The sequence below is a fragment of the Muntiacus reevesi genome, chromosome 21 (genome assembly GCF_963930625.1).
Source record: "Muntiacus reevesi chromosome 21, mMunRee1.1, whole genome shotgun sequence".
Lineage (NCBI taxonomy): Eukaryota > Metazoa > Chordata > Mammalia > Artiodactyla > Cervidae > Muntiacus > Muntiacus reevesi.
The window spans coordinates 25,046,774-25,070,069 of NC_089269.1; the positions used below are offsets into that span (position 1 = coordinate 25,046,774).

At 36.6% G+C, this 23,296-nt stretch overlaps 1 protein-coding gene and 1 non-coding gene across 2 annotated transcripts in view; both read left to right on the plus strand.

Annotated features, from left to right (window-relative positions):
• GBE1 (1,4-alpha-glucan branching enzyme 1) overlaps window positions 1-23,296 on the plus strand; it is a 290,948-nt gene that overhangs the window by 66,666 nt on the left and 200,986 nt on the right. The window lies entirely within an intron of this gene.
• Window positions 9,133-9,299, plus strand: LOC136152548 (U1 spliceosomal RNA). Its single transcript, XR_010660228.1, has one exon. It is a non-coding gene; the product is annotated as a U1 spliceosomal RNA (small nuclear RNA).

Genomic DNA, 23,296 nt, shown 5'->3' on the forward strand with positions numbered 1-23,296 from the left:
ACCAGGAAAGCCCCTCAGGATCTCCTTATATTTGGGATCTCAAACTTTTCTCACTGAAGAGCTTTGGCTTAGAAATAAATAAAAGCAACTTTCAAATTGACAGTAGGGCCAAAATTCTAAGATTAATAATGCATTTAAAAATAGTATGTCTTTGGAAGAGAATGTTATACCTGAGTATAAATTTAATATGACTTTGTATAATACAGAATTTTGATGGTAGTGACAGCATAGCTGAAAATATACCATAAATTACTGAACTAAACCTGTCTTTTTATTTTTAAATTAAAAAAAATTTTTTTTATTAGTTGGAGGCTAATTACTTCACAAAGTGGGTTTTGTCATACATTGACATGAATCAGCCATAGAATTACACGTATTCCCCATCCCAATCCCCCCTCCCACCTCCCTCTCCACCCAACTCCTCTGGGTCTTCCCATTGCATGTATAAACCTGTCTTTTTAAAAGACACAATTAAGGAATTCTCTATTTTGTTTTTCCTTTATTTATATAAAAATATATATTTTTTATGTATCAAAGAGTTGAGTAAGAAGAAAGTTATTTTTCTTTGTTAAGGTTTTTCTCAGCACCAAAAATGTGTTTGATTTTATAGTAAGTCTTCCGATGTATAAACGTACTAAACTGAAGTGGAAATACAATTTGTGTTAATTAGCTAAAAAAATTACAGTTGATTTTTAAAATTAGAAAATGCAAATGAAGATTAATTAAAATTATTCTAGGTGCTTTGGTAATGATATTAAAATGTTTTTAAAAACATTTAACTGTATTCATATAACTTCATATTTATCAGCTAAGTTGAAACAGCAGTAAACAAAAGATTCTATAGAAATAACTTTTAACTGTAACATGATCATTTTTAAGAATTTGTTTCCTTACTTTGTCATCTAATGTAACAGTAAGCTTAGCTTTTATGTATATACTTAAAATATCACCTAAAATAAACCTATTTTTTAATGTATAGGTAGTGATGTAAAAAGTAACATAATTTTACTATATGTTTTTTTCATGAAAGTGTATACATATATAATTTAAAGCATTGCTTTTGTGCCTACCTCTTCCCTACACTTCCAAAGATAATGTAAAACATATCTTCAAAAACCAATATAAAAACCTTATTTCTATGAAGGCATAAATTGACTGTTACTCTTATTTACAGTAACAGGAAAATAGTAAAAGGAAATGTTCTTAAATCAATTTTTATCTAAATCATTAACCATCTACTACTGATAATGTTTCAGAGGAAATGAAAATTAAAGACTATCTAGACTTTAATTATGTATTATAAGAAATTATACCAGCAGTCAAAATATGTTAGTATATTGTGATGTCTCTCTCCTCTTCTAATCATTGTAGAAATTGCACTGTCCTTTTCTATACTCATAGAACTGCTGGTAAATTTATGTTTTTCTAGCATATTTTTTTGCCCGCTGACCTGAAAATATTTTAGGTACAAATGCTTACTGTTGTAAAATATAAATGATCTTTAAGAAAGAATTACCAGGAGTTGGTGTGTTGAAGAAAAAAAAAAGAATGGTGTTTAGACTTTGAACCCAAGTAGAGCTCTCGAAACTTGGTTCTTCATCTGGCTTAGTGGGGATAAAGGCAATGATATTCCTCTTACATCTCTAAGTGGGTTGCTGTAGATACTAACTAGATTGCAAATGTGAAGACATTTTATACATCATTCAGTGCTACAGAAATCTTAATTGAAAAATTACTCTAATTTGCAAAGTTCTTTCTTTTTCTTATTTAATAAATACTATTAATTTTAAAAGGCAGTTGAGCCTTGCAAAAATCAATGGATATAGTCTCTGTGTTGCTCAAACTGAAGGAGCTCTGGCTTTTGCCATCCACATTTTTAAGACTCAGAAAGCACCTTCACTTTAAATATATTACTCATATTTTTCTTCATTTTAGAGAAAATGAAACAATCATTTCTTTTCCTTTCAGTCATTTTTTTTTTTTTTTTTAAACTAGCTTTTTTAAGCAGCTAGCAGCTGCTGCAGCCACCCAGGACAGTGGATATATAATGACATTCATCAAGATTGGAATCTTACCACCCAAAAAGTATTTCTGAGCCAGACAGAAGCTACTTTAACGGCTTGAGATGAGTTTCTGAAACTTTGAATTATCTTTAATAAAGGAAAGATTCATTCTTTAGAAAATTAAATGCGATTTAAAATATACTTGGGGTTTTAGAACTAAATCATGTTTATTGCAGGTTGCTAAATAATTGAAGAAAACTAGCTGCTTTCCAGTAGCTAGATAATAATCAGTAGAGAGAAAGGCAGTAAACTACATATGTCAATATAAAATAATTGGGTTCCTATTCGCTATAACTGAAAACATTTCATTTAAAATTACTAAGTCTGGGAGCTAGGCACTTTTCAAATAACCTAAATGTCTATCATTGATAGACTGAAAAAGAAAAGGGAAAGAAAAAAAAAAAAAACCTGGTTTCTATGCCTATAGAAGAAAGGAACCATAGATATTTTTGCAGAGTGGGAAAGATACTAAAGAAAATTTTTACTTATTTTCTGGGAAAAATTTGTCTACAGTTTAATTTCCACTTTATACAATTCCCAAGGAGTTTATATCATCACAAAAGCATTTGTATTTCTTAATTTCACATGCTCTGAAACAGTGCTCCTCAAAATGTGCTCCGTGGAGGAGTGTGGTTCTGTGCTCTGTAATTGGTTTACAGTAATATATTCTCAGAAATTGGGAGTACACATTCAGAAACCTAATAGCAGCTTGACAGAGGAATTTTATTTCTGTTGAACCTAATAATGAGAATACAACTATTGGGGCTTACATTTGAAAAGCCTTCTTTCAATTTTCTAATAATTCGTTATTAATGTTTTATGTACTGGTCTGTAATAGATTGGAAAACTGAAAAAGGAAAGGTAACTGGCCTGTCATCATTGATATTAATAGGTTGAGAAACGTTGATCTGAAAAGTAGTGATTATTATTATTATTTTTTTGTTTAGAAGTCCTTTCTGGTTGGAAGGTAGAGTTCTGATGTCAACCTCCTTTGTAGTCTCTTTGTTCAACTAGATCTGTGGTGGTTGTGTTCGCTTTCTCTGCGGTAAGGCTTGTTACAAAAAACTGCACCATTTTAATTGCCTACAGTAGCACAGTCTATCTCTTGCTCATGTTGGCTGCAGTTGTCAGCTGTGGCTCTGTCCCAAGTGTCACATTCTTTCCAGCATCCAGGGTGATGGAGCAGCCCCTGTGTGAGATGCGCCAACCTGGTGACAAAGAAAGAACAGTGGAGGGAACCTGTCATGGCTCTAAAAGCTTCCATTCAAAAGTGGATAACGTGGTCTCTACTTCCATTTCATTAACCAAATAATTTGGCTAAGCTTTGTGTCGGTGATACTGGAAGCAGAATTTGATTTTATGGAGACTTATAAAATCAGGAATAGTAATATAAATGATCCCCCTGGCAAATAACACATTTTCAAAATATAAAGTGTTAATCTGCCAGAGTTTTTGACATCTTAGAGTCTTTCCTGTAGGAGCAGACGGTGCCAGGTAGGGTAATGCTCCAGTGGAGATTGTTAAGATGTTTTCTTTGAAATGTCTACTGACCTTAGGATTCAGATGGAACTTCAAGGAGTCTTTTGCAGTGTAGACATTTTCAACTCCCCACGGGTCCTCTCTGAATGCATTTTTTGTTAGTTGCTTCCTTCCATTTGGCTTATTGGAGATGGTGATGCTTCTAGAAGGCTTCCCAGGTGGTACAGTGGTAAAGAATCTGCCTGCCAATGCAGGAGACAAAAGAGGTATGGGTTCAAGTCCTGGGTCTGGAAGATCCCCTGGAGAAGGAAATGGCAACCCACTCCAGTGTTCTTGCCTGGAGCATCCCATGGACAGAGGAGCCTGGTGGGCTACAGTTCGCAGGGTTGCAAAGAATTAGGCATGACAGAATGACTGAGCACTCACACAACAAGTTTCTAGAAAGTGAATTTCCAGAGTAGTCTGGGGAACCCTGATACTGTTTATTTTGGTGATTGAATGGCAAGTTACAAGGTAGATGTAGAAGGCTTTAGGACTGTTAACTAAACCAGCACCAGTGCTGAAAAACAACCTCTTTGATGTAGGTGAACTTAAAATAACTAATCAGCTAATAGGCATTTTTGTAGAAAGTTATCAGTATGTTCTCTAGCTCTCTAGTCTGATGTTGAGTCTCCCTTCGCTTTATCTGTGTTCACTGATGAACTGTACATTTTCAGTGGAATAGATGTACAGTGGAGATTTACTTAATCATTATCTACGTTTTAGACTTCATTTCTGCTTGACAGGCTCACTGTAAGTGATACTGCCTGTTTCCCATTGGATGCTGAGCATGCTGGGGGAGTAGACTATGGATCTACTTCATGTGTGTATTTCTGCTCCTGCCAGTTGCTTTGAGTGCTTATAATGAGCCAGTTTCCCATCTGCCTCAAATCCTTTGAATGCCCATTCTTTTCATTAGAATTCTGTAATATAATGTTATGTAAAGTGATGAACTGTGAGTGTGACAGTGAAGAAAATTATCAAGTACTGGGGAAAATCTCAGTAAGGACAAGTTGGAAAGTTACTGTGAATTAAGTATGCACAGTGAATTGCAAAAAATGATATAAATCTGATGATTTCATATGCCAGTTATTTTGCATGCACCTTTTAGCTTTCATTCTATTTTAATCCAAAGGAGATTAAAAATAATAAGTATTGCATTGTAGGTACAGTTTCATATGATACAAAACCCTAATCAAAGGACCTAAGCTTAAAGAAATAACTGTAATTTATATCAGAAGGGGAGTGAATAATTATATTTGTCTTTTAAATTAAAACATTTTAATATGTATGATTTTTGCTATGTATGTGTAATTTTTTAAAGTATATAAAATTATTCTCTGCTTTAACCAATATTTTCAATATATGAACCAACTTCTGGCCCTGGTTGTTGTGCAGGATTAAAGAGCTTTGTGATAATGCCTAATGGGATTATTTTTAAAGGGAAGCATCTTTACTTTCTGGAACTTTGGGGTATGCTGTTAATGCTAGAAGGTAGATTTTGAACTGTGTGACATAAATAATAATTTTCTACCCTCATGTTGCTTTTTTGTAATTATCCTGCTAAAAATATATTCTGTTTGGATAATACAGTACTTTTTGTTAGGTTTCAGTTTTGGTTTTTCACTCATTCTTAATGTCTATAAAATTATTCTGTTTATGGTTGTTCTTCAACACTTGTCTTTTGACATTTTCACAATTTTGTCCACTAAAGTGACTTTATTAAGCTCATCATTTACTTATACAAAGAAGGAACATTATTCATATTTTCTGTTATCAAGTTAGAGGTTTTCTTAGAGAAGTTCTATTTTAAAATAGTTACATCTAGCCCCAAGTGTGAATGATTATAACGTATCTCAAAATTCTCTGTATCTTGATCACACCTATTCATTTTAAGTTCAAATTGTATTACACTAAGAAGCAGCTGTCACTTAAGATAGACGTTTAAAGCAACTGCAATTTAATTTGTTGTGATTTTCTTTCTTATGCCACAGATAACACAACTGAATATCATTTTGTATTGTAGGGGAGTTAACGGAAATGTAGTAAATCTGTAAAAGGTTTATAGCACTGTTTGTTTTGCCTATCCAGAGAGTGGTCCCAAGCAGGTCTGCTGGAATTCACTGATTAGCCTTGAGGCTTTGTCCATTTTATTGCCAGACTTGGAAATCTGTAGCTCTCTCCTCACATCCTTTCCCTCATTCCCTCATACTGGGTTGTACTCTTTACATTGTCAATCCCTGTCATTGTGTTATTTAAAAAAAATTGGAAGGATTTTTAAGCTTGAATAGAGATTGGAAAAAAGGAAGGAAATTTTTGCTTCTTTGTAGCTGTGCAATTCCTCATGTGAAACTGTGGAAGTATTCATTTTAATTTTGACTGTCAGAGACCCACCTCTTATGATGGGTTCCTGAAAAAATGACTTAGCTGTCTTAGTTTTGCTTCTAAATCAGTAGCAGAAGGACCTCAAATGTATTATTTAGAGATTAGGAACCTGAAAATCATAGCACATTTTCTCAGCAAGTATCAGTGACCTTCAGTAGTGATACTGCGCAGCAGAGCCACTGCCGAGCAACCATGGAGACTAATGACTTTTGACCTAAATCCTGAAGGCTTATTATTATACTCCCACTTCTTAGTTACTTGTTTTCTTTCTTTTTTACTTTAACATTTTACAAGTTGAGATCTAATTCACATAACATTTGCCATTTCAAATCGTACACTTCACATTGTAGTTTTTAGTATCGTCAAAGTCACTATGTTGCGCAACCACTGCTGCTAATTTCAGAACATTTCCGTCACTCCCAACAGAAACCTCATAGGTATTAGCATTGAGTCCCAATTCTTCTCTCCCTCTGTTTTTGGGGACCACTAATCTATTTCCCCTAAAGCTATGGATTTGCCTATTCTGGGCATTTCATTGTAAATGGAATCATACAGCATGGTGCCTTGCGTTTCTGGCTTCTTTCACTTTCTATTACCCTGTTTTCAAGGATCATTCATTTTGTAGTAGGTAGCAGTCAGTTCTTCATTCCATTTTAAGGCTTGATAATATTCTGTGTGTAAATATACCACATCTTGTTTATCCATTCCTGAGCAGATGGACATTTGGGTTGTTTCTACTTTTTAACTGTTGTGAATAAAAGCTATTATTCTGAATAACACATTTAGGAACACTTGCATATGTGTGTGCTAATTTGCTTCAGTCTTATCTGATTCTTTGCACCCCTATGGACCATAGCCCACAAGGCTCCTCTGTCCATGGGATTCTCCAGGCAAGAGTACTGGAGTGGATTGCTACCAAGGCTTGAACCTGCATCTCTTGCAGCTTTTGCACTGTGGGAAGATTCTTTACCACTGAGCCATTTATGTACACGTTTTTATGCGCTTTCCGTGATCTGGGTTGCCTTGGTAAGCCGATATTCTTGCCAGTTCAGCTATTTGGCTGCACTGGTCATTTGTTTGTTTGCCCTAAGATCCTTGCACCTGCCCTTTTTTACTCTGCATCTCATTTCCCCAACTCCCACGACCTCGGCTTCCATTGAGTTGGTTTAGTTGGAGGCAAAACATGAGGGCAGGTGGAGGGAGAAGCTGGGGAGCTTTGCCTTCTTCCCTCACCCACCCTCTGTCTAAAGTGCGGCTGACCTTGTCTCCTGGGGCACCTGTGTTTTTGTTCTTCTTATCTTTCATTGAGCTCAGTTCTTGCTGGGAAAGCTTGCCTTGTTTCCAGCTTCTGCTAGTTGGCCATGGCTTCTGGATTCCAGTAAATTCTTCCTCTTCCTTAGGAAAATTACCACTTTCTTATTATTACTAATCCCTGGCTTACATAATTGTCCTCCACTTGAATTCTTTTTTCACTATGGCCTATGTAACCGTAGGTTATAGGAGAAAAGGAAAGATATATCCATTTGAATGCAGAGTTACAAAGAATAGCAAGGAGAGGTAAGAAAGCCTTCCTCAGTGATCAGTGCAAGGAAATAGAGGAAAACAATAGAATGGGAAAAACTAGGGATTTCTTCAAGAAAATTAGAGATATCAAAGGAAAATTTCATGCAAAGATGGGCAAAATAAAGGACAGAAATGGTATGGACCCAACAGAAGCAGAAGATATTAAGAAGAGGTGTCAAGAATACACAGAACTATACAAAAAAGATCTTCATGACCCAGATAATCATGATGGTGTCATCACTCACCTAGAGCCAGACATCCTAGAATGTGAAGTCAAGTGAGCCTTAGGAAGCATCACTACGAACAAAGCTAGTGGGCGTGATGGAATTCCAGTTGAGCTATTTCAAATCCTGAAAGATGATGCTGTGAAAGTGCTGCACTCAATATGGCAGCACATTTGGAAAACTCAGCAGTGGCCACAGGACTGGAAAAGATCAGTTTTCATTCCAGTCCCAAAGAAAAACAGTGGCAAAGAATGCTTGAACTACCGCACAGTTGCACTCATCTCACATGCTAGCAAAATAATGCTCAAAATTCTCCAAGCCAGACTTCAACAGTACGTGAACTGTGACCTTCCAAATGTTCAAACTGGATTTGGAAAAGGCAGAGGAACCAGAGATCAAATTGCGAACATCCATTGGATCATTGAAAAAGCAAGAGAGTTCCAGAAAAACATCTATTTCTGCTTTATTGACTATGCCAAAGCCTTTGACTGTGTGGATCACAGCAAACTGTGGGAAATTGTTCAAGAGATGGGAATACCAGACCACCTGAGCTGCCTCCTGAGAAACCTGTATGCAGGTCAAGAAGCAATACTTAGAATTGGACATGGAACAACAGACTGGTTCCAAATAGGGAAAGGAGTACGTCAAGGCTGTATATTGTCACCCTGTTTATTTAACTTATATGCAGAGTACATCATGAGAAATGTCAGGCTGAGTGAAGCAAAAGCTGGAATCAAGATTGCTGGGAGAAATGTCAATAATCTCATATATGCAGATGACACCACCCTTATGGCAGAAAGTGAAGAGAAATTGAAGAGCCTCTTGATGAAAGTGAAAGAGGAGAGTGAAAAAGTTGGCTTAAAGTGCAACATTCAGAAAACTAAGATCATGGCATCTGGTTCCATCACTTCATGGCAAATAGATGGGGAAACAGTGGAAACAGTGACAGACTTTATTTTATTTTTGGCTCCTAAATCACTGCAGATGGTGATTGCAGCCAGAAAATTAAAAGATGCATACTCCTTGGAAGAAATGTTATGACCAACCTAGACAGCTTATTAAAAAGGAGAGACATTACTTTGCCAACAAAGGTCCATCTAGTCAAAGAGAGCTTTTTTTTTTTTTTTTTAGGTTTTTCCAGTTAGTCATGTATGAATGTGAGAGTTGGACTATAAAGAAAGGTGAGCACTGAAAAATTGATGCTTTTGAACTGTGGTGTTGGAGAAAACTCTTGAGAGTCCCTTGGACTGCAAGGAGATCCAACCAGTCCATCCTAAAGGAAATCAATCCTGAATATTCATTGGAAGGACTGATGCTGAAGCTGAAACTCCAATACTTTGGCTACCCGATGTGAAGAACTGACTCATTTGAAAAGACCCCAACTTACCTGGCAGGGGAGATACTGTGATCTCGAAGGTGGTTCTCTCAGAGCGAGGCTCACCCATTGCACAGCGGGTGTGTTGATCTCTGCGATGATTTCCTCAAATGTGGGAAAGTCGACTGCATAATTTATGGTAGTGGGGGACTGCGTGCGCGCTTTCCCCTGGCAAAAAAAAAAAAAAGACCCCAATGCTGGGAAGGATTGAAGGTGGGAGGAGACCTGGACGACAGAGGAAGAGATGGTTGGATGCATCACCATCCCAATGGACCTGAGTTTGAGTAAACTCCGGGAGCTCGTGATGGACGGGGAGTCCTGGAGTGCTCAAGTCCATAGGGTTGCAAAGAGTCAGACAGGACTGAGTGACTGAACAGAACTGAACTGAACTATGTAACCAGTTCCCTGTTCTAAGTCCCTCTTTTTGAGATAAGGATTGTGATTTCCATTCTGAGTCCCCATCACTGAAATAGTATTTCCCTTCTGTTAGGCTGTACTGAGTTACGCAAGTCAATAAAATACCCTTCACGTTGCAATTTAGATATTCTAAAGCATCACTGTAATGGTTTAACTCAGCGGCCCTGCATTTGTTAAAGTATTTTGAATAATTTTTTTGAAGATAGTTTTAACAACTTTGTGATATTTTTGTGGCTTTTTGTGATAGAGAAGTATGTAGTATAAAATTTAAATTACTCAAAATTCTCAAAAACTCAGCAATGATAGATATTGTTATATTCTTGACTTGCATTGTAACAAATTAGTTACATTTTAATTTAAACAACCTTTTTGATGTTCCTTCTGTGGAAGAACAGTTTCTTCTTCATCGTGATATTTTCCCATCCAGTTTGTGGTACATGTGTTACTTAAAGTCGAGTAGTTGAGGGGAGCGGTTTGTTGGTAAAATAAAATTTCAGGGTGAATAACACACCTTGTGAATCACAGTTTCTTGGGGTAGGGTTTAATATGGATGATGTATCACCTTCTCTATTTTGAGGACTTTTATCATTTATGGTGTAGTGGTCGCTATAGTATTGTTTATCCTTCCTTTTCAGCTTTCCCACTCTTTCTTGTTGGGGGGAGTCACAACCATACTGTCTTTTCCTTGCTTGTAGTAGGTACAGTGCACCCAAAGCAGCAACCCCATTTTTTTTTTAAGAGAATCTTTTGAAAGGAAAGAAGAACACATTCTTCTTGGAAAGAATTAGGCAGGCTCATCAGTTATAGCGCAGGATAAGAACAATGAAATAATTATTTCACATTTATTGGGTGAAGGAAATTTGATTCCTACTCCCTGTCCAATTTCTCAGTGAGGTGTCTAGACAGATATTTTCAGATATTCAGGAATGCAGGAGCATGGTAATACCTTCTTTTTGAATGCATCCAAAGCATTCATCCTAAGGAGGTCATGTATGGATGCCAGCCAAGTAAGAGGAATACGTGGCATGCCAGAATCAGTTGCTCAAGCTCAGGAGAGAATAAAGTGGAAAAAGTAAAGAAGAAAAAGTGGAACAGCCATAGAGAGCAACTAAAAAGAGAGTGGAAAGAGAAGTCCCATGAGTGAAATTTCCTGGGAGTTTTCTGGAAGGAAAACAGCAAAATGGGAACTTAGAAGAGTTTTGGACATAAATAAAGGTTTTCTGTAGAAGAAAAAAGTAAGGCTCGATTTACACATGATACTGGAAAGTGTTTCCTTTAGGTTCCTGGTAAAGACTGAATGTTTATGTCCTACCCCCACCTCCAATGGATAGGTTGAAGAGCTACCCACCCCTCCATACTCCATGTGATGGTATTTAGAGATGAGGTCTTCAGAAGGTAATTAGGCTTAGAAGAGGTCATGAAAACCCTGTGATGGGATTAATATCCTTAAAAAAGTGGTAGAGAGATCATGCTATCACACAGAACACAATGGCAGTCTGCAAGCCAGGGAAAGGGTCTTCATCAGGAATCAAATCTTCTGGCACCTTGATCCTGGACTTCCAAGCCTCCAAAACTGTGAGAAATAGATGTCTGTTGTTTAAGCCATCCAGTTGGTGATATTTTGTTATGGCAGCCTGGATAGACTAATGGTCCAGGGTCATGTGATTGAACTGTTAACAGTCTTAGTTTTCTAGTTGACTCTGCAATGAACAACATTTACTTTGATGTAAGAACCATTCATTCGTTTTTAACTTTTTAAATTAACCTATGGAAGCATCACTAAATACTTGGTGCTTACAATGTTTCTGTAAAAATAATAATGACAGTTTTGGAAGATTTTCTAAAAAGACTGTTCTTATATGAGTAACCATTTTAAATAAAAAGTTGGTCATTAAAATGTAAGTGAATTATATCTTTATAGTGACAAATGTTTATGATATACTTGCCAGTTGATGGAACAGGCCAGGCTGGTGTATTGCTTTATGGATGAAAATGTTCATCCCATTAGGTGGTAAGTAAGTGAGAAGAGAGCTCCACCAGGGCTGAAGGTGGATGAACCATGTGCAGATTGACAGTTCTGAGTACTTTATAGGAATCTGTTTGCTTGTTTATCTTTAACCCCAGCAGTTCTAACTTGCTTTCTTTATTTTTACTGTCAGTCGATTGCTCCGTGTGCCCAGCTCCAGTTAATATGAGTATCATCATTAGGCAGTAGTGATTTGCAGACTTGGTTCTGTTGAAGAGTTTTTCTTGAGAGTTATAAGACTTTTACCTTTGTATTAGTCAGGGAGCAACAGGATACAGATGCACACTCAGGGGTCTCACTGAAGATAGTTTTATGAAGGCCTCTTTATAGAAGGCTGATGAGGTTAAGGGAACAATCAGGTTTAGAGGCTCTTGCTTCTACCTCTGTGTGTAGGTATGGGAGAGGAGGGATGGTTGCTACAGCATAGGTAGAACTGGAGCTTTCAAAGAGGTGCCCAGGTTCAGATTCTGTGGCTAGAAAAAGGCAGGGATGGACGTGGATGCTGAATATCTCATGATTTCTCTTATACCAGCATCTGCCGTTGGCGAGTACCAGCCTAAAGCTGAAGGGCAGGGGAGTCCTGGGATTGCTGTCTACTGAAGTCAACCTCCAGGGTCTCAAAGAGCAGGTCTGAGAAGCTAAGAAGGATTTTAACGTGGAACTAGCAGAGAAACGAGGAATAACCAGAGCAGCTATCAGGTTTCTCTTCACATGATTTAGAGGTGCCCAAATCACTAGAGGCATTTTTTTTTTTTTTCACTCTGATTCTTCTGAGTGATGCCAAACTTCCTTAAATTGCCACATCAGTGTATTATATACATTTTTATTCAAAGAAGAAAACATTTTTGGTACAGTATTTCTTCTTTCCTTGCTCCCTCCCCTTCATTTTTTCCCTCCCTCCCTCCTTCCCTCTTTTCTTTATTTTCTCCCTCCAGTTCTTTTCCTTGGATATATTTTTGATCGTATTAATTCTGAGCAAGGCTAGTACCTAATATTAAGAAGTGGAAGAGTTTCAGGTTTACAGAAGTGTCTAGGTTCTTAGGGAAAAGAGGATGGAACTTTATTTAAATTATAAACAATTAACTGTTGCCCTTTATCAGAGGTTGCTGAAATATCATAAAACAATGTGTTTGATGACCAATACATCTAAACTCTAGTAAAGTAAAAGTTTTTCTTTTATTTCCCCCTGAGTAATAGAATATAATCTTAAAGTAAGGTGTTTACTCTGTTAAAGTTGTAATATTTCCCAATAATGTACAAATACACTAAATATACTGTTGTGCATTGGCATATGGTGATTTTTTAGAAAGTAGGTTTGTTTCTAAAATCTGTTAGAGTCCTTGATGTTGGCAGAGCACGTGAAAATCTGCAGTTTAAATTCAAGAACTTCTCTTTCAGCCCTCCTGCTTGGGTAGCAGTATTTATTGAACACTTTCTATGTGCCAGACACTGTGTTAAGTCATGGGAATTTAGATAAAGAAGGGCAGTAATTCTCATCTAGCAAGGGAAATGGATGGTCTTCTCTTAACTGACTGATTGCCTAAGCTCATGCAGTAATTAAACTGTGAATCTGATGTTTTTCTAAGTATTGTGGCCATTCCTATATGCTTTTTTAGGTAGAAAATAAAAATGTATTTATAAAATATAGAGATATTTTACAAAATAAAAGAATTATATAGAGATATTTTCTTAAATACTATCTAAAGTTGAAACAACTCTTAGAATATAATTTAGTGATAATTATAAACAATATACTCTTTCACAGTACTTTTTTGAAAAGTACTTTCTGATTGCTTATTTGGTGACATTTTGTGGTTTATTTTTAAACCAAAAAGTGTCAAAATGAAACTTCTGAGGTATATTTATAGAGAATCTGTAATTGATTTAAATGATACATGAGGGCTTTTTTGTCAAACTGAGCTGAGCTAGGAAAAAAATCCCTTAGAATAGCTGTATTTAGATTTTAATGAAACTAGGCAGAAAGGAGACTAAAGTGAATTTCCTTTTTAGTCTTTCAAATGAAAAAGTGCATCATTTGTCCTATATATCTTATTCATCATCAGTCATAGCAAAGCATTCATTCCCATGAGAGAGATAATGGATTCAGAGAGCCGAGAGAAATGGAAGATTGTCATTCAATGCAGATGAGTTTTAGTAATATTCTTATCATGAGAAATTGGGTTGCAGAACCTTAAGATTTGGAATTAAGTTGCCATAGATATATTTAATTAAAAGTAGATTGCTTTAACCTTTCTTTAAGTTAGAAATAGGTTTAAAATCTTAAATTAAATTTATAGTTAGTTTGTATTTAACTTGTATTCAAGGCTTGCCTTTAATAGGGATTCTTTATAAAGTTTAGCCCCAAAAAGGTACATTTTAATTGAACTATTACAGTGAACATATAAAGAAAGTTTCTGGAAGAATTTAATAACTTGGTATATTGGATCTGAGTATGGTTTACTTTTCTCCCGATGGAAAAAGTAACCAAACTATCAAACCAAACTAAAATCTGAGAACAAAAGTAGGTTCTGACTTCTGAACTTTTCTAACATCTCATCACAAAGCTTCTCAATCCTTATAAATTGTGTTTCCTAGTGTCTCAGTATTATCATGTAGTGGGTTGTTATCTCATTTATTCAGTATAATTCTGTCTGATGGGTAGTACTTTTCTAGAAGTTAAGCATATGAAGAATGAAGTTGTCAAAGTAGAAAAGCAAGCATAAATTAAAAGGAAAAAAATATATATAGTACACGTGTTAGCTAGATTTGCAAACTCTACTGCAGAATTGGTTTGAGGTTAAAAAGAGAAAACTGCATTTTCTAATTCTAAGACATCAGGGTCCCTTGTTCTAGGCAAATGCTGAGGTTTGGGCTGTGTTTTGGGCTATGAAGTTTCTCCTGCTTGAGAAAACCCAGATGAGTCGAGCCCGGGGACAGAGTTGATACCAGTTGCTGCAGCTCTCTTCTGTGATCAGCCTTGTCTCCTGTCAATCATTCAACATAGCTGATCCTTTTTCTCTAAGGTTTACTGAGTTAGAAGAGGCTTTTATCTTCTACTGGTTTACTTTGTCTTAAGACCTACTCATTGAGTGGTAATATAATCTTCAGTACTTTATAGCTTTATCCCTCTTGGCAATTAGGACTTTTCTTTTTTTAATGGCTAGCTCATGCTGACTAGCTTAAAAGTATCTCTGAAAAGTATTTCAGATTAATTGTTCATGCTAAAATCCAAGTAAACTCTGACAAAGGTAAATCTATTCACTACAACTTTCATTTCCTTTTTAAAGGAAAGCTTGCTATAGAAAATGGTCCCTATTTGTTCTTTTTTTTCCCTCCTCTCCGCAGGGTGAGGTAATCACAAGCTAAAATCTCCTATAAATATACCATCATGACCCAGAAGGTAATTACAGCTTGTAGAAGTGTTAATCTTTTTTCAATGAAGATCAAGATTCATTCACTCTCAGAGGCTTAGTGAAAAAAACATGGTCATGTTAGGCATACAGAAAATGAAAATCCATTGTTGGAAGCAAATGGATTATCCTCATCTTCCCTGGTGGCTCAGACGGTAAAGTGTCTGCCTGCCAAGTGGGCGACCCAGGTTTGATCCCTGGCTCGGGAAGATCCCCTGGAGAAGGAAATGGCAACCCACTCCATTACTCTTGCCTGGTAAATTCCATGGACAGAGGAGCCTTGTAGGCTACAGTCCATGGGGTCTCAGTCGGACACGACTGAGCGACTTCACTTCTTCTTTCATCTATACTTACACTAGGGCTTCCCTGGTGGCTCAGATGGTAAAGAATCTGCCTGCAATGCAGGAGACCCAGGTTCCATCCCTGCATCAGGAAGATCCCCTGGAGAAGGAAATGTCAACCCACTCCAGTACTCTTTCCTGGAGATTTCCATGGACAGAGGAGCCAGGCAGGCTGTAGTTCACGGGATAGCCAAGAGTCGGACATGGGCTGTGAGACTTTCACATTCACTTTTTCAGACTTTATATTGGTTTACTCCTTCAACATCAGCCATATAGGGAGAACCTGCTACGTACAGTGCTGTAAAGCAAATAAGTACAGATGAAAGTGTTTAAAAATGAGAGTTCTTAGTGTGGTGCCTGGCATATAGTTTATTTATAATAAATATTTCTTCACTAACTCATTTTTAGCTTTTGTCCAACATTTTTAAAAGCTTCAATAGAAAATATGAACATTTTTGTTTTTCTAATTTGTCAAAACGTATCTTTGCTGGATTCTATTTTGAAGGTGTGGACTCTTTCGCTAGGCTCATTGATGGTGATATTGTTCCAAAACGGAGGCATGGCAAGTTTTTTTTGGAATAAGTAGATTGTACTTAAGAAAGCCTACTCTTAAGTTTCTCTAGATAAAATATTCCTTTTTATGAAATTTGGATTTATTTCTTCACCAAAAGATTCAGTATTTTGTTTACAAAGTCACTGGAACAATATTGGTAGAGGGTTAAAGATAAAACTATTGAAAATCCCACATTTCAGGGGGTGAGAGATGAGAAAGGAGAGGTGATGAAGGCATGAAAGAAGAAATAGCATTAGAAAAATGGGTTTTGCTGTTTTTCAGTCACTAAGTCATATTTGACTCTTTGTGACCCCATGGACTGCTTCATGCCAGACTTCCCTGTCCTTCACTCTCTCCCAGAGTTTGCTCAAACTCATGTTCATTGATTCAGTGATGCCGTCCAACCATCTCATCCTCTGTTACCCCTTTTTCCTCGTCCTCAATCTTTCCCACCATCAGGGTCTTTTCCAATGAACTGGCTCTTCGCATCAGGTGACCAAAGTATTGGAGCTTCAACATCAGTCCTTCCAGTGAATAATCAGGGTTGATTTCCTTTAGGATTGACTGGTTTGATCTCCTTGCTGTTCAAAGGACTCTCAAGAGTCTTCTCCAGCACCACTATTTGAAGGCATCAATTCTTCAGTGCTCAGCCCTCTTTATGGTTCGCCTCTCACATCTGTACATGACTATTGGAAGAACTATATCTTTGACTATCCAGACCCTTGTCAGCAAAGTAATTTCTCTGTTTTTTAATATTCTGTCTAGTTTTGTCATAGCTTTCATTTCAAGGACAAAGTATCTATTAATTTCATCACTGAAGTCACTGCAGTGATTTTAGATCCCAAGAAAATAAAATCTGTCACTGCTTCTACTTTTTCCCCATCTATTTGCCAAGAAGTGATGGGACCGGATGCTCTCATCTTCGTTTTTTGAATGTTGAGTTTTAAGTCAGCTTTTTCACTCTCCTCTTTCATCCTCATCAAGAGGCTCTTTAGTTCCTGTTTGCTTTCTGCCATTAGAGTGATGTCATCTGTACATCAGAGGTTGTTGATATTTCTCCTGGCAATCTTGATTCCATCTTGAGCTTCATCCAGCCCAGCATTTTGCACGATGTACTCTGCATGTAAGTTGAATAAGCAGGGTGAAAATATATAGTCTTGATGTACTCTTTTCCTGATTTTGGGAATGTGTCCTATCATAAGACCTAAAGAAGGGAGGATTTCAAGGAAGAAATTGACATCTACAGTATTATATCTCTATAATATCTATAGGATTATATCTCTATAATATCTATAGTATCATATCTCTCTAATATCTATAGTATTATGTCTCTAATATCTACAGTATTATATCTATAATATCTAAAATGTGATGAACAGTTGACTATTCAGTAAGTATTTGAAAGAGACTGTATCAGTAAGTCTTCCCAATAGCTTGATGAGATGGATTTCTATTACTATCCTCATTTCCAGGTGAGTAAATTGAGACTTAGACTGGGGAACTCACACTTGGTAAGCTGTACCAGAAACGTGATTGTATTCAAGGCATTCTGTCCTCTGTCCTGTAAGCACAGGAAGGTCGAGACCATGAGCTCTAAGGAAAGTGAATTCCATCTGCAGATTCTCCTTGCAGTGCTGGAAAATGACCCTTAACAGAGAGTTGTTTCTTTATTTTATAGATATGGAAATTGAAATTCAAGAAGTTATATAACCTGCCAAAAGTCACATATCTAGTAAATGGGAATTGAAGGTTTTAGCTACAAGTATACCTACACATATTTATTCTATTACTGGTCTGCTCACCAGTAGCATCCCAATTTCATACCCTTAAATTACATGCAACTGCCAAGATGTACATCTGAAATCAGTTTATGTCTCTAGAAGGTGATTTATACTTTTGAGATAATTTTGTATGTAAACTATAAGGCCTTAGTGTTGACTGTGTGTATGTAGCATTATATATGTACATGTATACACATGTGTGTGTGAGTGATATAATAGATATATAAATAATAAAATGGTGTTCATTCTTTACCTTTGAGTCATGAGACAGGAAAATGAAAAGAAGTGGCTCAACTTGAAAGAGAACTCATATGTATAATCTATTGAGATAGATGTTGAAGGAAAACCACCAGACTTCTTGAGTGTATGATTTTAGGTGATCAGTTGAGTCATTTTAGTGGAACTTAATCATGCTTACAAACAGTGATTGTAATGTCTAGTATAGGAAGAGAAAGATAAAGAAAATCAAAGATATTTTTAACCTTTTTTTGAAAATAAGTTCATCATTTAAAAATGTGGCTCCTGATTATGCTACTCTTAAGAGATGTTCATTCTGTTATGATAAGTAATGGTAACTAAGATGATGAATTATTAGCAAATGGTTAATACATACTTTATGATGAACCATAGCGTGATTGTAGTTTAAAAATGTATATCACATCTAACTATAAAATTATGAGTAATTCTGGTAACTGTTTGTTTAATGTACACTATTGATTTTCTGCTGTGTGTTTGATCCACTACTGAAGCTGGAGTTATATCTTACCTTATTACTTTTTGGTTTCTATTTCTGTGTTAGCTCTTATTGTCATATTTGATTGATAGTGCTTCATCTGAGATCTAGCTCATGCGTTTCTCTGGGAACCTTAATAAGAGGAATTCAGAGAGAAAGTATGCACTGAAGGGATGTCGCTGTGACCTTGATTGGTGTCTAGTGGCTGCTTGTTATCAAAGAGCTTGACTCTACCTGGTCTTAAGTAGTGCGGCAGTCCCTGCAGTAGTCAAGATCTCCTCCCCGCACTGGTGGACACAGGGGCAGCCACAGAAAAAGCAGATGGTTCTTGTCTTCAAAGTATAGATTTAAAGGGTTAGTGTAGTGGGCAGATGGTCAATTGTCAAGAGAGAATGGAAGGGGCTTTGTGTGTCCAAAAAGTGATATGGCCTCGTCCCCCAGTGATGGGGGAGAGTGATTTAGGATGAGAGGGCTCCTTGCAGGGCTCTATTAGGGGTGGTTAAAAGGAACAGAAACATTATCATGAGTTTGTTTTAAATTTTAGAGTCTGATCAGTGCAATAGTTAAGAGAAGCATGATTATTCCTTTGTTTGAATTTAGATAAATAGCTATTATGTCAGAAGCCAGAAAACCTGACAATAGTAAATGACTTAAATGTTCTTTATTTTATTGTGGAATTGCCTTAATGGCAGTCAGATTTATTCTTGGATATGTTAAACCTCCACATAACTTGTCAGTATTTTCCTGAAATTGGGACTCAGATTTCTGAAATGGGAGTAGAGAACGATGAGAAAATTGATGGCCTCAAGCTTTTTAAAATCCAAATTGAAACTTGTACTACAAAGAGAGAAGTTTAACCTGAGAGTTTATGCCTGTATCAGCATGACATAGAGTAGCAATTGAAGTTTTCTTACACCCCACAGAGTTAATAAACACATTGGTTCATTTAAAAGTGATTCAATTTTCTTGGATTTTGGATTTCAGAAATGAAGGAGCATAGCCTAATGAATTATGACTTCTATGTGTTGTAAATGTAGAAATAACATATAGAGGTCTATTTTAGATGATATTTTTGTTTATATGTGGATGATTATTCATTTTGTGACTCTTTAGATTAATAGTCTGTTGAACATTTTAGAAGGTCACTTTTTTATTGGTGATATTTAATTATATACATTAGAAAAAACCCTGATGCTGGGAGTGATTGAAGGTGGGAGAAGGGGATGACAGAGGATGAGATGGTTGGATGGCATTACCGACTCAATGGACATGAGTCTGAGTAAGCTCCGGCAGTTGGTGATGGACAGGGAAGCCTGGTGTACTGCAGTCCATGGGGTTGCAAAGAGTCGATACGACTGAGTGACTGAACTGAACTGAACTGAGATTAATTACATGTAACTTATATATTATTATAGCACATATATATACTTCTTTTTTGGGTGGCTGTGCTGTGAGGTTTGCATGAGCTTAGTTCCCCAACCAGCGATTGAACCTGGTCCCTGGCAGTGAAAACTCCAACCAAGTCCTAGTCTCTGGACCATCAGGGAACTCCAACACTTTTTAACACTATAATTTTGTAAACTTTTAACTTTATATGTAATATATAATTAATCTAACTTATAATTAAATATCACCACTTAAAAAGTGACCTCTTGAAACATATTTATATGTTATATAAACTATATAATACTTTTGGAGTTTAGCACATAAAGAAAAAAAAATGAAGATCTATCTTAAAATAGAAGTTAATACATTAATTTCTTTTAATTACTATAATTTTCCTTTATAGCTATTTAGTTAGTGACCCATATTAATTGGAAAGAATAATAAAATGGAATTATGTAGTTTTTTGTGCTTTTTAATTATTTACATTATTTGCTAAATGTAGAGATAATTCTTTATCATCTTAGTGTATAATGAAGTCTTACTAAAGAATACTATTTATGTTCCTTTGGAAAAGTAAAAATAAAATCTTCTTTGGCTAATTTTGTTGTTTGCTAAGTTTCCAGTTGCCAGTTAATCTTGTGATCTTGATTTGGCATAAAAGCTTGAAAACGTATTCTTCCAGGAAGAACTAGCTGAGTACTTACATAGGAGTGCTACACTGATTATTGGCATACAAGGATGAAGAGTACTTGATCTCTACCTTCAGATACCTTGTAGTCAAGAACAAGGATATCAGTATAGACACATATAATAAGTGAAAGCACATTTATAATAATAGATGCAGGTAATAATAGGTGCAGGTTTAGGCTATTTGTGGGAATTTCAGAGGGGCAGTCCTGACTCTTGCTTGGTGCACAAAGTCAGCACAGCAGTTGTAATGCTGCGTCACACACTCTTCCCATCTGAGTGTGCAACAGTAAACATTTATCTCTCAGTCACGTATTTATGAATCTGCCAGGCTGACTCTGTTTTTTAGAGCTCTTGATGTGCTTCGGAAATGTATAAGGTAGCAATCAAGATTTAAAAAAAAATTTTTTTTGGTAGTAGATGAGGTTGCTGATGAGGGACAGGGGAAATGTTGTAAAGCATTATGAAAATTTATTGTGTAAATGGTACAAAGATTGCTGTGGCAGCATTTCCTGGTTCTAGACTCCATGATAACAATTATTCCAGACTGAACATGACATCTAAATCCATGATGCTTTCTGACATGTCTGTGTCGTTGATGTCTATTTTAGATCCCTCTTGAAAGCTCTCCAACCTTTCTCTTCTGGTTGTTTTCTCTCCCTTGAACCTTGACCTTCTACTGCACTCACCTTATAAATCTGCAGTGTTGCTCACATCAAATTGTTTAATTTCTCTGCTCCTGCGCAGCTTCTAGCCACCATGAGGAAAATCACGCAGCAGAACTGCTGCTTCTTTGGTTCAAGGCCATTAAGACTCTACAGCAATCCCTTGCACACGCCCAGTCAGCTCTTTCTTACATCCTCCACAGTAGCTGTAATACTTCAGATTCACCACTCCTTGCAGAATCCTTCATTTCACTGCCTCCTCATTTTCCATTAGTATAATACTTGCTTTTACTTTTCAAGGAAAATAGAAGACAGCAGAAAGGAAAATTTCAGCATCCAAACCATTTCCCTAAAAATATCTCTGTAACTATCTTCATCCTTCCCATATACTTTGAAAAGTTAGTAATGGAAGTCAATGTCATGAATCTATATGTTGAATCCTTTCTCTTTGCTTCCTCAAAATAGTAAATCTGTCTGTTGATGTCTCTCCTGTCAGCCTTTCTTTTTGCTGTCTCCTTTTTCTCTGCATATGAAGTTGCTCAACCCTTTCCTTCCTTAAATAAATTGAAAACTAAAGAAGATCCTGTCTTAATTTTCCTCCAGTTTCTGGAGTGATGTTGTAAATTATTGGTTACCAAACCTGTATGTGCATAGCACACAATTAGGAAATTTTTTGAATGTACAGCTCTATACCTGGGTCTGATTCAAGGATCTAGGGTGGGGTCTGTTGATTCCTAACTTTTAAAAGCAACCATGTTGGGGAACTGCTATGGTAAATGAATATGTGCTGACGGGTAATGTTGATCAGGTAGCATGTAGAAAAGGATACAAAACTGTAAGTTAAAAATTTTGTATATATGTATTAATGCCTATCTGTGTATAGAATTGACATTAAGGTGGTGTTAGTGGTAAAGATCCCGCCTGTCAGTGCAGGTTAGGCATAAGAGACACTGGTTTGATCCCTGGATTAGGAAGATCCCCTGGAGAGGGGAATGACAATCCACTTCAGTATTCTTGCCCTGAGAATCCCAACAGACAGAGGAGCCTGGTGGGCTACAGTCCATGGGGTCACAGAGTCAGACACGACTGAGTGACACATTAATGCATATTTGTGTATACAATTGACATTATGGAAATGAATATGTCGGTGTATATAAATACTGAAGTAGTAAAAAAATGAAAAACTTTAGACTAAAATGTTAAAGTAAAGGAGATTGGATTTATGAGTGCTTTTAGTGTCCTTTTTATTTATATTTTTTTGGTTTTTATTGTACAGAGAAGATACTTCTCTTTTGTGGTAAGAAAAAATGTGGTAGAGAAGTAATAGAAATAATAATAATGTAAATAATAATATAGTTATGAACGTGTTTTTCCCCATTAAACATCCCCTCCCCTACTTTTCTTACTTGACCTTTCTGCAGTAATAGATGGTGTGATTCTCTTCTGTATCCTGAAAAACCTGTATGCAGGTCAAGAAGCAACAGTTAGAATTGGACATGGGACAACAGACTGGGTCAAAATTTGGAAAGGAGTACAAGGCTCTCTTTGTCACCCTGCTTATTTAACTTCTATGCAGAGTTGTTTTTCAGTCGCTTAGTTGTGTCTGACTCTTTACTACCCCATGGACTGCAGCATGCCAGGTTTCCCCATCCTTTACTAGCTACTAGAGTTTGCTCAAATTCAAGTCCATTGAGTCAGTGAGACCATCCAACCATCTCATCCTCTGTTGCCCACTTCCCCTCCTGCTATCAATCTTTCCCAGCATCAGGGTCTTTTCCAGTGAGTCGGCTGTTCGTATCAGGTGGCCAAAGTATTGGAGCTTCAGCTTCAGCATCAGTCCTTCTAATGAATGTTCAGGACTGATTTCCTTTAGGATGGACTGGTTGGATTTCCTTGCTGTCCAAGTGACTCTCAAAAGTCTTCTCCAGCACCACAGTTTGAAAGCATCAGTTCTTCAGCACTCAGTCTTCTTGATGGTCCAACTCTCACATCCATACATGACTACTGGAAAAATCATAGTTTAGACTATCCATACTTTGGAAAAACCATAGCTTTGTCAGCAAAGTAATGCCTCTACTTTTTAATGTGCTGTGTAGGTTTGTCTATGCAGAGTATGTCATGCAAAATGCCAGGTTGAATGACTGTCAAACTGGAAATATTGTAGAAATA